This window comes from Tupaia chinensis, unplaced genomic scaffold (genome assembly GCF_000334495.1).
Source record: "Tupaia chinensis unplaced genomic scaffold, TupChi_1.0 Scaffold000605_1, whole genome shotgun sequence".
Lineage (NCBI taxonomy): Eukaryota > Metazoa > Chordata > Mammalia > Scandentia > Tupaiidae > Tupaia > Tupaia belangeri.
In genome coordinates, this window is record NW_006160123.1 from 4,856,912 (window position 1) to 4,870,084 (window position 13,173).

The window sequence follows — 13,173 nt, forward strand, 5'->3', positions numbered from 1 at the left end:
ACCTCTTCCTCAAAGGAACAGAGCAACTCTTCTTCAACCATGGACAGCACAAAGAATTCGCAGGAATGTCAGAAATAAAATTCAGAATATTCATGGTGACAGAGATGAGGAAGTTTTTCCAAGATTTGAATGAGGAGATAGACACATACACACACACACACACCATGACTAGCTAGGCTTTATTCTAGGGATGCAAGGGTGGTTCAACATATGTGATAGCATAATGAAATACACAGTATTAACAGAAAGAAAGGTTAAAAAAAACCATATGATTGTATCAATCAATGCAGAAAAAGCATTTGATAAAATACAACATCCTTCATGATTAAGATTTTCAGCAAAATTGGCATAGTATGGTCATTTCTTGATACAATGAAAGTCATCTATGAAAACCCCATAGCTAACATCATACTGAATGGGGAAGAACTGAAAGCTTTTCCATTATAAACTGGCACAAGATGAGGCTACTCACTTTCTCTACTCCTTTTCAATACAGTGCTGGAAGTTCTAGCCAATGCAATCAGACAATAGAATTGGAAAAAAGAGGTGAAATTATGTCTATTTGCAGATGACATGATTGTATACATAGAATACCCAAAGTATCCACACACACACATCCATACACACACACACACAAACACACATACACACAAACTCTTCTGTAAGTAATAAATGAATATAGCAAATGGCAGTATACAAAATTAACATACACAAATCTGCAGCATTTCTATGAACAATAAGTAGTCTGTAGTCGAACTGTAATCCCATTTACCATAATCACAAAAAGAAAGCATAAAATACCTAGGAATAAATCTAAGCAAAGAAGTCAAAGATCTCTACAAGGGAAACTATGAAAATCTAAAAAAAGAAATTGAAAATGACATAAAAAAGTGAAAGGACATCCCATGTTCCTGGATTGGAATAATTAATATAATCAAAATGGCAATTCTTTCCAAATTAATCTACGTATTTAACACAATCCCAGTCAAATTACCAAAAACAGTCTTCACAGATATAGAAAAGACAGTCTCAGAATTTGTCTGGAATAATAAAAAAAATCCCATATTGCCAAAGGAATTCTGTGCAAGAAGAGTGGAGTAGGAGGCATCTGACTCCCTGACCCTAAAATATATTACAAAACTATGATAATCAAAACAACATGGTATTGGCACAAAAACAGGCATGTGAACCAATGAAATAGAATAGAGACCCCAGAAATAAACCCCAAAACATACAGCTAACTGATCTTTGACAAAGGGCACCAATCAGGTGGGAAAGGAAAATCTCTTTAGCAAATGATGCTGGAAAAACTGGATATCTATCTGCAGAAAGATGAATCTGTATCCCTATCTCTCACCATTAACAAAAGTCAACTCAAAGTAGATAAAAGATCCAAACCTAAGACCTCAAATTATAAAACTACTGGTAGAACATACTGGGGAAACTCTGGGGGACATTGAGGTAGGCAAAGAGTTCTTAAATAAGACCCTCCAAAGCACAGGCAATAATCCCAAAAGTAGACAAGTTGGATTATATCAGATTAAGAAGCTTCTACACAGCAAAAGACAAAGTAATTACTGTGAATCAACAACCCTCAGAAAGGGAGACTATTTTTGTAAACTGTGCCTCAGATTTAAGACTGATAACCAGAATACACAGGGAACTCAAGAAGCTTACCTGAAAAAAGAAATAGCTCAATTAAAACATGGTAAAATGAGCCACACAAACAACTTTTTAAGGAAGACGTCTGAACAGCCAAAAATGAAAATGAAAAAAAAAAAGAAATATCAGTGTTTTCCACCAGTGGTTTTTATTGTTCGAGGTCTTAGGTTTAGATCTTTGATCCACACTGAATTGATTTTTGTTAATGATAAGACGCAGGGATCCAGATTAATCTTTTTGCAGGTGGATATTCACTTTTCCAACACTATTTACCAAAAAACCTCATTGTAAGGGAGATGCAAATCAAAACAACAATGAGGGAACCAGCAATTGGCATAATAGCTATATCGCTGGACTCCTATGTAGTTAACCACGGTTCAAGTTCCCGACTCGGTGGCTTAAACTCATGCCGGCACGTGTGCACGCGTGCCCAAGATCCCGAGAGGAGAATGGAGAAGAAGGGATTGAAGCGTAGCCATCTTCCCTGAGGGGGCGATTTCTCACTGTCTGTCTCTCTGTTTCTCTCTGTCTTTCTGGAGAACGCATGCACCCTATAGTAAAAACCTAACAACAACAACAAAAAAAAACACAATGAGATACCATCTAACTTCAGTCAGAATGGCTAAGGTTTAAAAAAAAAATGGTAAGTGCTGACAAGGTTGTGGTGAAAAGCAAACTCTCCTACATTGTTGGTGGGAATGTAAATTAGTTCAGCCACTTTGGAGAACAATATGGAAGTTCCTCAAAGATCTACAAATAGAACTACTATATGATCCAACAATTTCACTCTTGGGTGTCTACCCAAAGGATAGGAAAACACATTAGGCAAGTTCTTGCACACCTATGTTTATTGTGTTATTATTCACAATTGCTAAGACCTAGAACCAACCCAAATGTCCACAAATAGATGAATGGATTTGAAAAGTGTGGCACATGGGCCTGGCAGTTACCATGGTGGTTAAGGGTGCTGGACTTCCACATGGCTGACCACAGTTCGAGTCCCAGACTTTTTTCCCTCACTTTCCCTCTCTCTCTCTCTCTCTTTCTCTCTGGTCAAGTTAAAATTAATTAATTAATTAATTCTTAAAAAAAAAGAAAAAAGAAAAAGTGTGGCACATATACTCTATGAAATACTCCTCAGCCATAAAAAGTAAGACCTGGCATTTGATAGAAAGAGAATGAATATGGAAGATTTACTGTTGAGTGAAGCAAGCCAGGCTATGAAAGAGAGATATTGTATGTCTCCACTTAATACATATCTACTGTCCACACTCTAGGGCAGAAACTGAAAGATTAGTGTATATAAAAACAGAGAAATGGTTAGGGATACTGGAAACAGGGTAGGAAGATGGTGTGAGAAGGGGAAGAGTGAGAAAAAGATATATTTGCATGGTATCCTACTACTTCCCTTTTAGGGGTTCAACATGCTGGGTTTTCCTTGTTATTTCACAGAGCTTAGAAATATCTTATTAAGAGTACTAAAAATGAATAAGATTGTTTCTAAGAAAGTTTGCATTCTTACTTTAAAAAAAAAAAACAGAAAAAATAGGGACCACATACAAATTTTACAATAGTTTGAACATCCAATGGAATGGCACATGGTAGGTTTTACCTAAAATTTCTAAATGTTTTTTGTTTCCAAATGATACTTTTTCAATTAGAATAGGTCACTTTCTCCATCAGTACTCTCTCATTTCATATTCCATTCCAAAGAGGGAAAAATAGCATCTGTATAGAGGTTCAGGACAAGAAACCCATTACTCCAATAACTGGGTCCACAGGTCTGTCTGGCTGACTTTTCATACCCTCTGTCATCAGTTTGGCTGTGGTTCTCGTATATTTTGGCCTATTCTACTGGCTTCAATTCAGCTCCTGCTGACACTTATGGAGCGGACTGAATTCAATATCAGGGTAGACAATTTATGAGCACTTAGAATCGTGCACCACCCACGTACAATTAGTCCTGAAGAGAAGCTATAGATATCCTCTGCTGCAATGTGAAAATCCCCATCCTCCCCACACCTCACTTTTTCCAGATTACCTTTTCTAAGGCGTGAGTACCCAGCCTGGGGCCAGCAAACGGGAAGCCTTTTTTCACAGCCTGAAACACTCCTTTGATTTCAGCTCTACTGTGAGCAAGATTTTTTTCCCTGTGGGTCTTTCTACCCCATATCATAATGAGTTTTAACACAAAACTACAAAGAGCTGAATAAGCTGACCAGAAACCAACCATCCAACAATGAGAAGGCACAACTGAGTGTCAGCATGCACAGTTTTTAATTTGACCTTGAGCTGGAAAGAAAAAAAAAATTATAAGAGGAAATGCCACAGCTCAGACCTACCAGGAATGAGCTATATCTGTAATAAATGACTATGCTTTCCATCCTCTACTCTGTTGTTTTAGGTTTCTTTCGATTTCCATTTTACAAAATGGGTGTGTTGACCCACCATGTATCTATCCATCAACAGGATTCTCAGTAGGCTCTTGGTAGCAACATGATGAGTCCGGGTTTATTAACAGACATCAGGCCAATAATCTAGGAAGCAGAGGAAAGGAGCCGAGTTGAGAAAAGCAAAAGACATGAGCCAGAGGAAATGGTAAGTGAATCCAGAGGGATGCCTCAGGGAAAGGGGGTTCTAAGTATTTTTATAATTGCCACAGGGTACATGTACTCACCAGAGAGAAAGAGAGAGACAGGGAAGCCGAGAGAAAGCACCACCCAAATTGGCATTGTTACACCACAATCCTTTTCCTCGATTTCTCCATCCTGTCAGATTTGAAGCGTGCATGCCCACATGTCGGGCATATTTTTTCAAGCTGCTAGGACCAGGATTCAAATCAAGGTCAGTCATGTGGAATCCAGCTCCATATACATAGCACTTATTTACCTGCTATACTACCTGACAGCCAAAGGGAGTCCTATAGAACAGAGGTGAGATGAGTTGGGAAGTGACTGAGATGTGGAAGACTAAGGAGCCCAGTCATCTCAAGAGAGCTTCCCCACTTCAAGTATGCAGAGCAGTGGAGCAAGAGAAGTGGGGTTTTTCCAGAAGAGGTCTCAGGGTAAGATTCTGGAGTAGCAGTAATTAGACTGGTAGCTTGATCATTTCTGATATTTAGCCTAGAACTGAGATTAACATAATAAATCCTGACTAAATAATCACAAGTTTCTCAGTACTAGATGGTCTGGACAAGGGATCGGCCAGTGTTGCTGAGGCCAGATTAAACTGCATTGAGCTAACTATGAGGAAACACTGTACTTTACCTCCATTTTTATAATTTTTCCAATCCTCGTCTTTATTTAATCATGATTTATTGTGCTTCTATCACAGGCGCACGATACCGTAGAGAAGAGATTGCAAACTCTGTGGTGGAGAGTGTGTTTTGCTCTGTTCTGTATTTTCAGATTTTAGAAAACTGGCTCATTGAATATTCATGAAGTGAGTGAATGAAGCAAGCTTATGACCTAGCAATGGACTACTGTCTTTGTAACCACTAGCATACTGTGGCAAAGTGGCTTTGCTCACTATAATGCTAACAGAGTAAACAGTGTACCCATTATTATGTCCTGGGGCTGGGCATGTGGGCAAAGCAAAAGCCACAGTTTCAGATAACACCCAGTTCCTTATGGGCAGCACAAGTCACATGGTCACTTGATTTTCTGTAGTTAGTGTAATTAATTGAATGATCACCCCCTAAAAATATGTGTCCTCCAGAACCTGTGAATGTGTCTCATTTGGAAAAAACATTTTTGCAGACAGAATTAGGTTAATGACTTTAAAATCATCCTGAATTACTGGGTATGACCTAAATCCAACAATAAGTGTTCTTACAAGTAATAGAAGAAGGAAAACATACAAGAGACATAGAGGTAAAGGCCATGCGAAGATGGAGGCAGAGATTGGAGCTGTGTGGTCCCAGTCAAGGAATTCCTAGGATGACAGAAACTAGAAGAGGCAAAGAAGGATTCTTCCCTGGAGCCTTCAGAAGAAGCAAGGCCCCATTGACACCTTACAATTTCTAGCCTTTGGAGTGGTGACAGAACACATTTCTGTTGTTCTAAGCCACCAAGGTTGTGATAAATTGTTACTGTAATCACACAAACACACACATACACACACAATGATCAGGCATTTAATTTGTACTATGGCTCAGTAGAAAAAACAGAAGCTGTTTATAAGAGACTAGCTACCTACCTGCAGAAGGGTCATGGTTATACTCTAAAATCTTAGAAGTCTGTATTATGATTCTCCTCTTGGGGCTTACAAAAGATAGCCAGAGGAAGGCTGATTGACTCAAAGAACCAGACTTCTTCTTTAAGCAATAAAGGGTCTGGTGAATTTGGAAGTTCACAGTTTTCAGTCTTTTTCATCTGCCCAAGCATCAACACACGCTTTCTCCACTTATGCCCTAGTATATGAGATCAAGTATTATTGTACATTTATTAATGCAGCAACTTGTGTCTCAGGATGATTAATTAGTTTGCACAATGCAATATAGGTAGCAAGTGTCAGAATAGACAGTCTACCCCAGGTATGTTTGAATCCTCAGCACATCCACTTTCTATTTTACCAAGTTGTAAATTCCTAGAAATATATGCAATAGGGAAAATATGAATTAATATAGTATGTGTGTTTAGCCTCAGATGATCTCTAATTATATTTGTTCTCCAGCTTTGGATATGAGAGTTTTTTTCATTCATTTTTTTTTATTTACCAGAAGACATGTGCATGCATGAAAGAGAGAGAGAGCGAGAGAGAGAAAGTGAGAAAGCACCCCTAGAGAAAAGGTCACACCAAAATACCTTCTCCTCCATTTCTCCCTCCTTTTGAGATTTTGGCCACTTGTGCACATGTTTCTCAAGCCACTGGGTCCAGAACTTAAAACATACAGGCAGCCATGTGAAATCCAGCTCCTTAGCCACAATGCCACTGGCTGGCTCTATACCTTAAAAGCTATTCAGGGCTAGGTATATTTGCCCTGCAGTGACAAAAGGTAATGGATTTTTAATGCTTCCAAAGAGGGTATTTGATTTTCTACCTATGTTTTAAGTCAAGTATTCAGGGCTGATAATTTGCCTTTTGCTCTATTTATGATCTCTAGGATTTCATAAATCGATAGCCCACAGCACAAGTTATTTACTCTAAACCACCTGTTGAAACAATGCCTCAGTAACGTGATCTCCCATCATGCCCTTTACCTGCACTTCATCCCATGCAACAGCTGTTGATAATTTCAGTAATTGTCTTTCCATCATATACCATGTTACCTGTTTCACCCTGGCAAGGAGATTATCTGTGCTCTCATCAAATATGTGAGCAATGGAATTATGGATCCCATTTTAGGGATCTATTTTCTGAAAGAAAATCTGGTTCATTTACAGGTGAGTCAGGTTCCAGGCAGCAAACAGATGCCATACTCAAAAGAGATCATTAAAGAAAGTTTAATGAACAGACATTAAGAGGAGTGTGGGCTAGGTTGCATGCAACCAACAAGATATGGTAGAGTTCCTGGACTACTAAGAATAGAATGCTGTTATCACCCTAAGGCTTGAAGGTACAAAGTGGAAAATATTTGTTAGAACTTAGGGAGAGCTGAAGATGTAGGAAAAGGGCACTCAGTGGGAGCTACAGCTTTTGATCTAGGAATACAGCCACTACAAATTAGCTCTGGCAAGAAACAACCCAGGAAAGTATTGGGTTGTTGGAAAAGCCATGATGTATTCTTTTCTGTTCTTCTATGCAAAAATGTGTCATGACTTTTCCAACAAACCAATAAAAGCCCCTCTATTTCTTTCCTCACATCTTCCTGTCTCCTTCTGGTGCTTCCCATTGGACAAACTCAATCAGAAGCCAAAGAAGCCAGCCACTTGATGGAGCCAAGGAGATCAGCCTCATGAAGCACAGATCAGGATGGAGCTGGTTGGATAGTAAATCTAAGGGAAAAGCAGAATTTCCAGCAAGGTCTATTTACTGACCGACATTGGGAACCCAAAAAACATCTATGTAGCCATAGCCAATGTGTCAATCCTCTGGTATGACATAGTCACAGATTATGGTATGAATGAGGTATGGTGGAACCAATGTCTAGTTCTTTAGCTCCTAATAGTTCCCTGTATTTTAACTTGAACAAAAGGTAAACCCCTTGCCACCTCCTGAAGCTAAATATGTTTTTCTGTGTGCACCTTTCTCCAATTAATCAGACTTCCAACAGCTTGGAAAGTACATGTGCTTAGAAATCAAACATATCTGGCCTTGATTTTCAGCTCTGACATTTACAGCCTTCATGAGACTGGGCAAGTCACTAAGTCCTTTTGAACATTAGTTTTTCAGTTTTATAATCTGGAATAACAGCCACTCTAACGAAAATTTTGTAATGAACAAATGAAAGAGTGGAAAGTTCTTAACGGAGTTTTTCACACACAGTAAATATTTTAAATGTTTTTCCCATTATTGGCCTTTTTTCTTGTGATGCTATAGCCATCAATTAAAGCATATTTGTAACTCGTTTTACAAGAAAACACTTCCCAAGTTTCAAACAATCAGTTTATAAAACAAAAACCTTTTAAATATATATTGTTTTTGAGAAGGACCAGTATTTAGGTACAACTCAAAGGCAGGCTCCTAAAGACTGACAGATGGTCATATTTTCAAAAACAATAGAATCATTCTAAACTGGATAATATAAACTCACTATTTGAGAAATAAATATAGAATCAAATAAGAAAAGCTACAAAATTAAGAAAAGTAGCCCCAAATCTATGCATATACTCTGAAGAAAATGTTCTGGATGAATATACACAAAACTATGGACAGTGGTTAGTTCTAAAGACCAGAACAGGATTAGAGGACTGTTAGAGGAGAAAGTAGTTCTCATTTATTTCTCTACATACATAAATGTTGCTTAGATATTTTACGATGAACATGTATACTTGTTCTGCCTGATTTTTTTTTTTTTGAGAGTTTTTCACTATAGGGTGCATGCGCTCGCCAGACAGACAGAGAGAGACATAGAGACAGATAGCGAGAAATCACCCCCCAGGGGGGATGGTCACGCACAATCCCTTCTCCTCCATTCTCTTCTCGGGATCTTGGGCATGCACGCACACGCGCCTGGCATGAGTTTTAAGCCACCGGGTCCTGGCCGCAAACTGCAGTCGACTACGTGGGAGTCCAGCGACATAGCCATTACGCTAACTGCTGGTTCCCCTGCCTGATTTTTCAAAACATTTTAGTTTTATGTATGATTCAAGTGTGAGATAAAATGACAATATTATGGACTAAGAAAAATGATCACTATAAAGAATAATAAGGGGCTAACAGGTGGCATAGTGGTTAAGGGTGCTGGGTTCTCACATGGCCACCTGTGGTTCGAGTCCTGAACCTGGTGGCTTGATTTTTCATTTTCCCTCTCTCTCTCTCTGTCCCTTAGGGTCTAATTAAAAATAAACAGTAAATAAAGTTTAAATAATTCTACAAAAAAGATTATAAAAAACTCCTAGTCTTAGAAAACAAAAAGAACAGTAATAAACTATGAAGAAATTATTGTATATATGATATAAGATGTATAATGCTCATTTATTTACCAAAAGTAATATAAGAGTAATAAAACATGAAAAAATTATTACATGTACTATGTAAGATGGTATAATAATCATTTATTTACCAAACAGAGAAAGTATTTTAATCATTGGCCTATGGCTTACAAATGAATGCTCTTAACTATTATATTACAGCATTAGCTCCAGGAGACTATATCTGCCTAATCTTTAAGAAAAATAAATAATTTATTCCATGAGTAAGATAAAGACAGAAAGTCGGGTATTTCCAGCAGTCTTGACATTGTGATCCACCCCAACCTCAGCCAGTCCTAGTTGATGAACTTGCGTGTGCCTGGAGTACTCAGGGAGCTCTCCAGACATGAACTTAGAACACCTTCTAGAGAGATCAGCATCACAAAGCGTCATGTTTACCACTCTGCCACTGTCCATCCTCTTATTTGGTTTTATTTAGCTCTAAAACCTAGTCTAATAAGTGTTACATGTGCAGGAAGGATGCTATGAATAATAATTTTTCTGCATTGAGAGACAGATTGGTATGTTAAAGAGAATACAACTAAATCAATTGTTGTGAGCATTTCTCCACTTCACTTAGTCTCTGTTCCTTCATCAATAAAATGGGAGATTTACTTATACTAGTAGTTCCAAGACTAAGATTTCTTTTTTTAAGAGGGATTTTTGCTCTCAAAAAAAAAAAGGGATCAGCAGTTAACGTAATGGCTATGTCGCTGGACTCCCACGTAGTCTACCATGGTTCAAATCCCGGACCTGGTGGCTTAAAACTCATGTCGGGTGTGTGTGCGTGCGTGTCCAAGATCCCAAGAGGAGAAAGGAGGAGAAGGGATTGCGGCGTGGCCATCCCACGTCCCCCGGGGGCTGATTTCTTGCTTTCTGTCTCTATGTCTCTCTCTGTCTATCTGGCGAGCACACACCCCCTATAGCAAAAAAAAAAAAAAAAATCCAAAAAAAAAAAAAGAGATTTTTACTGTAGGGCATGTGCACTTGCTAGAGAGACAGAGAGCGACAGAGAAAATATAAGAAATTCCTCCCACTCCCTGGGAGAAATGGCCATGCAGCAATCCCTTCTCTTCCCCTCTCCTCTCAGGATTTTGGGCACACACGTATATGCGCCCAGCTTGAGTTTCAAGCTGCCAGGTCTCAAACTGTGGTCGGCCATGTGGGACTCCAGCGTCTTAACCACCATGCCACCTGTTGGCCCCAAGACTATGATTTTAGTAATTCATTAGTGTCTAAAGTTTGGGGAACTTATATTGCATTTTTAATTATTTGTTATATCAAGTAAGGGCTTATTGTCACTATTATTTCATAAACAAAGAAATTAGTAAATATCTTTAAATAATGAAAATAAGAGACACAATTAAGAATAAAGAATAGTCCTTCTTAAGGAAGAACAAAGGGGCTTCTCTTCTCCCGGTGGAAGCCTGGAGGACTTGAGCGAGAAGCGGGGACCGTGTTCCGACTCAAACTTACGGCTTTTGACTCCCACAACCCTGCCGGCTTCAACTGCAAAGATGAAACAGAATTTAGAAACTTTATTGTTTGGCTTGAAAGCCAGAAAATCAGACACTACAAGATTAAAGACAGGGGGAATTTAAGAAACATCTACAGCAGTGACTGGCCCAAGATTTTTGAAAAGTATCTCAAAGATTTTAACTTTCCTTAAAGATTCAGGATCCACATGAAGCAATTAATTGACTGGCTTCTCAGTTTAGCTGTTAGACATGAGTATGCAGATAATGCTGAAAAGTACAAGGACCTAGTACTTGATAATGCAAAAAATGCTGATAATGCCACTGAAAATGCCAAGCCTTTGATCAATTTGGATGTGAATAATCCTGACTTCAAGGCTGGCGTGATGGCTTTGGCTAACCTTCAGCTTCAGCGTCATGATGATTACCTGGCAATGCTTAAGGCAATTCGAATTTTGGTTCAGGAGCCCCTGACACAGGATGTAGTTGTTAAAGCAAATCAAACAAAAGCGGGCTTGCCTGTTGATTTAGATAAACATATTCTTGGTTTTGATACAAGAGACACAGTTCTTAATGAAGCTGCTCAAATTCTGTGATTATTGCACGTAGAAGAGCTGAGAGAGCTACAGACAAAAATTAATGAAGCCAAAATAGCTCCTCAGGCAATTACTGCTGATCCAAAGACAGACCACAGGCTGGGGGAAGTTGGAAGATGAATCCCCTGGGATTTCAGCTTCTCACCTACTCAGTAGAGTTGGGAAACACATACACTCCTGGCATGTGTTTGGAAATCAAATGTCACATTTGTGAGGGTGAAATTCCCTTAAATTGACTACGTTCTAGAGATCCACCACCATTGCTTTTTCTTTAATAAAGTTTGGGAAAGTGGGGGAAAAAAAAAAAGAACAAAGAACAAAGAAAGGTCACATACATGCACACACATGGACACACACAGAATCGTGTGATAAATTTGACAAAGACTCACAGCAGAGTTTGAATCAGAAATAAACAAACTCTGTAAACTATTCATCTCTAATATTTTGTAAAAGCTTTTTATTTTAAAAAGTATACTTCATGTTTTTATTTTCCAATTAGGAAGTGCATGTTTATTTGTTAAAAAATGTAACAAGAAACAAATAAATATAATCCAAACAAGACTGAAATGTATGAAATAGAAACTGAAAGCCCATCCTTCCACTCCCATGGCATAGCATCTTCTAGATTATTTTCTATGAAAATATAAACACACATAAACTGGTATATAGTATTTGTTTTGTTTTTTAATGAATAGTTTACTCTAAACTATCAGTTTGCAAAGTAGAGAGTTAGATATGTAATAATGGTCAACTGAATTAAATGGCAATAACATCTGGGGAAAATGTTTGTTGTACTCAGTTGAGGAAGGTGTTTCTTTGCTGTAAATTCATCCTAATTGAACACAAGGCTTGAGTTTGAAAGTTTTTCTTAACTCAGTAGACAATCCACTCCAATGTGTTGCAACTCAGATTCCCATAATGACTTCCGAAGAGGAAGATAAAAGTTAGAACAGTCCAGAGGCAAGGTGTTCACTGGGAATTGGAAATAGAACTGAAGAGAATTAACCAAATCATGCTCCAGGAAAGCCAGAGGGAAAGGGTCTTGAAGTGGTAATGGCCCCTGCAAGAAAGCCAGATACCTGTGGATATGTTCAAGGACACAGCCATAGTGAATGGAATCAACTTTTGCTCTGGAAGCTTGTAGCATCTATGAACTCTCCAAAGACACACATCAAAACTGGAAAGTACCTGAGACTAAGGCTGAACGGGCCTCTGGGAGACTCTAGGACTCCAGATTGCCTTTCCAAGGTGACAAAATGTAAAAGCAATAAAAATTCTGGGACCAGCAGTTGACGTAATGGCTGTGTCACTGGACTCCCATATAGTAAACCTTGGTTTGAGTCCTGGACCCAGTGGCTTAAGCTCATGCCAGGCACGTGTGTATGCTTGCCCAAGATCCCGAGTGGAGAATGAAGGAGAAGGAATTGTGGCATGGCCATCCCTCCTGGGGCGGTGGGGGCGGGGGGGTGATTTCTCGCTTTCTATTTCTCTGTCTCTGTCTTTCTGGTGAGTGTACATGCCCTATAGCTAAAACCTCTCAAAGAAAAAAATTCAAAGTTTTTGAACCACTGAGTTAATGCTCCAACTCTGGTTGCAAACATGGCCATATTTTCTTTTTCTTTTTTTTTTGGAGAGGTTTTTGCTATAGGCACATGTGCTCGCCAGACAGACAGTGACAGAGAGACAGAAAGCGAGAAATCACCCCCCCAGGGGGGATGGTCACGCCGCAATCCCTTCTCCTCCATTCTCCTCTCAGGATCTTGGGCGCGCACGCATACGCGCCCAGCGTGAGTTTTAAGCCACTGGGTCCGGGATGCGAACCACAGTCGACTACGTGGGAGTCCAGCGACATAGCCATTAAGCTAA

General features: G+C 39.0%; 1 pseudogene; it reads left to right on the forward strand.

Annotated features, from left to right (window-relative positions):
* Nucleotides 1-4,600: 4,600 nt before the first annotated feature.
* LOC102476950 (RNA transcription, translation and transport factor protein pseudogene) lies at nucleotides 4,601-11,427 on the forward strand (annotated as a pseudogene).
* The last annotated feature ends 1,746 nt before the right edge of the window (nucleotides 11,428-13,173 follow it).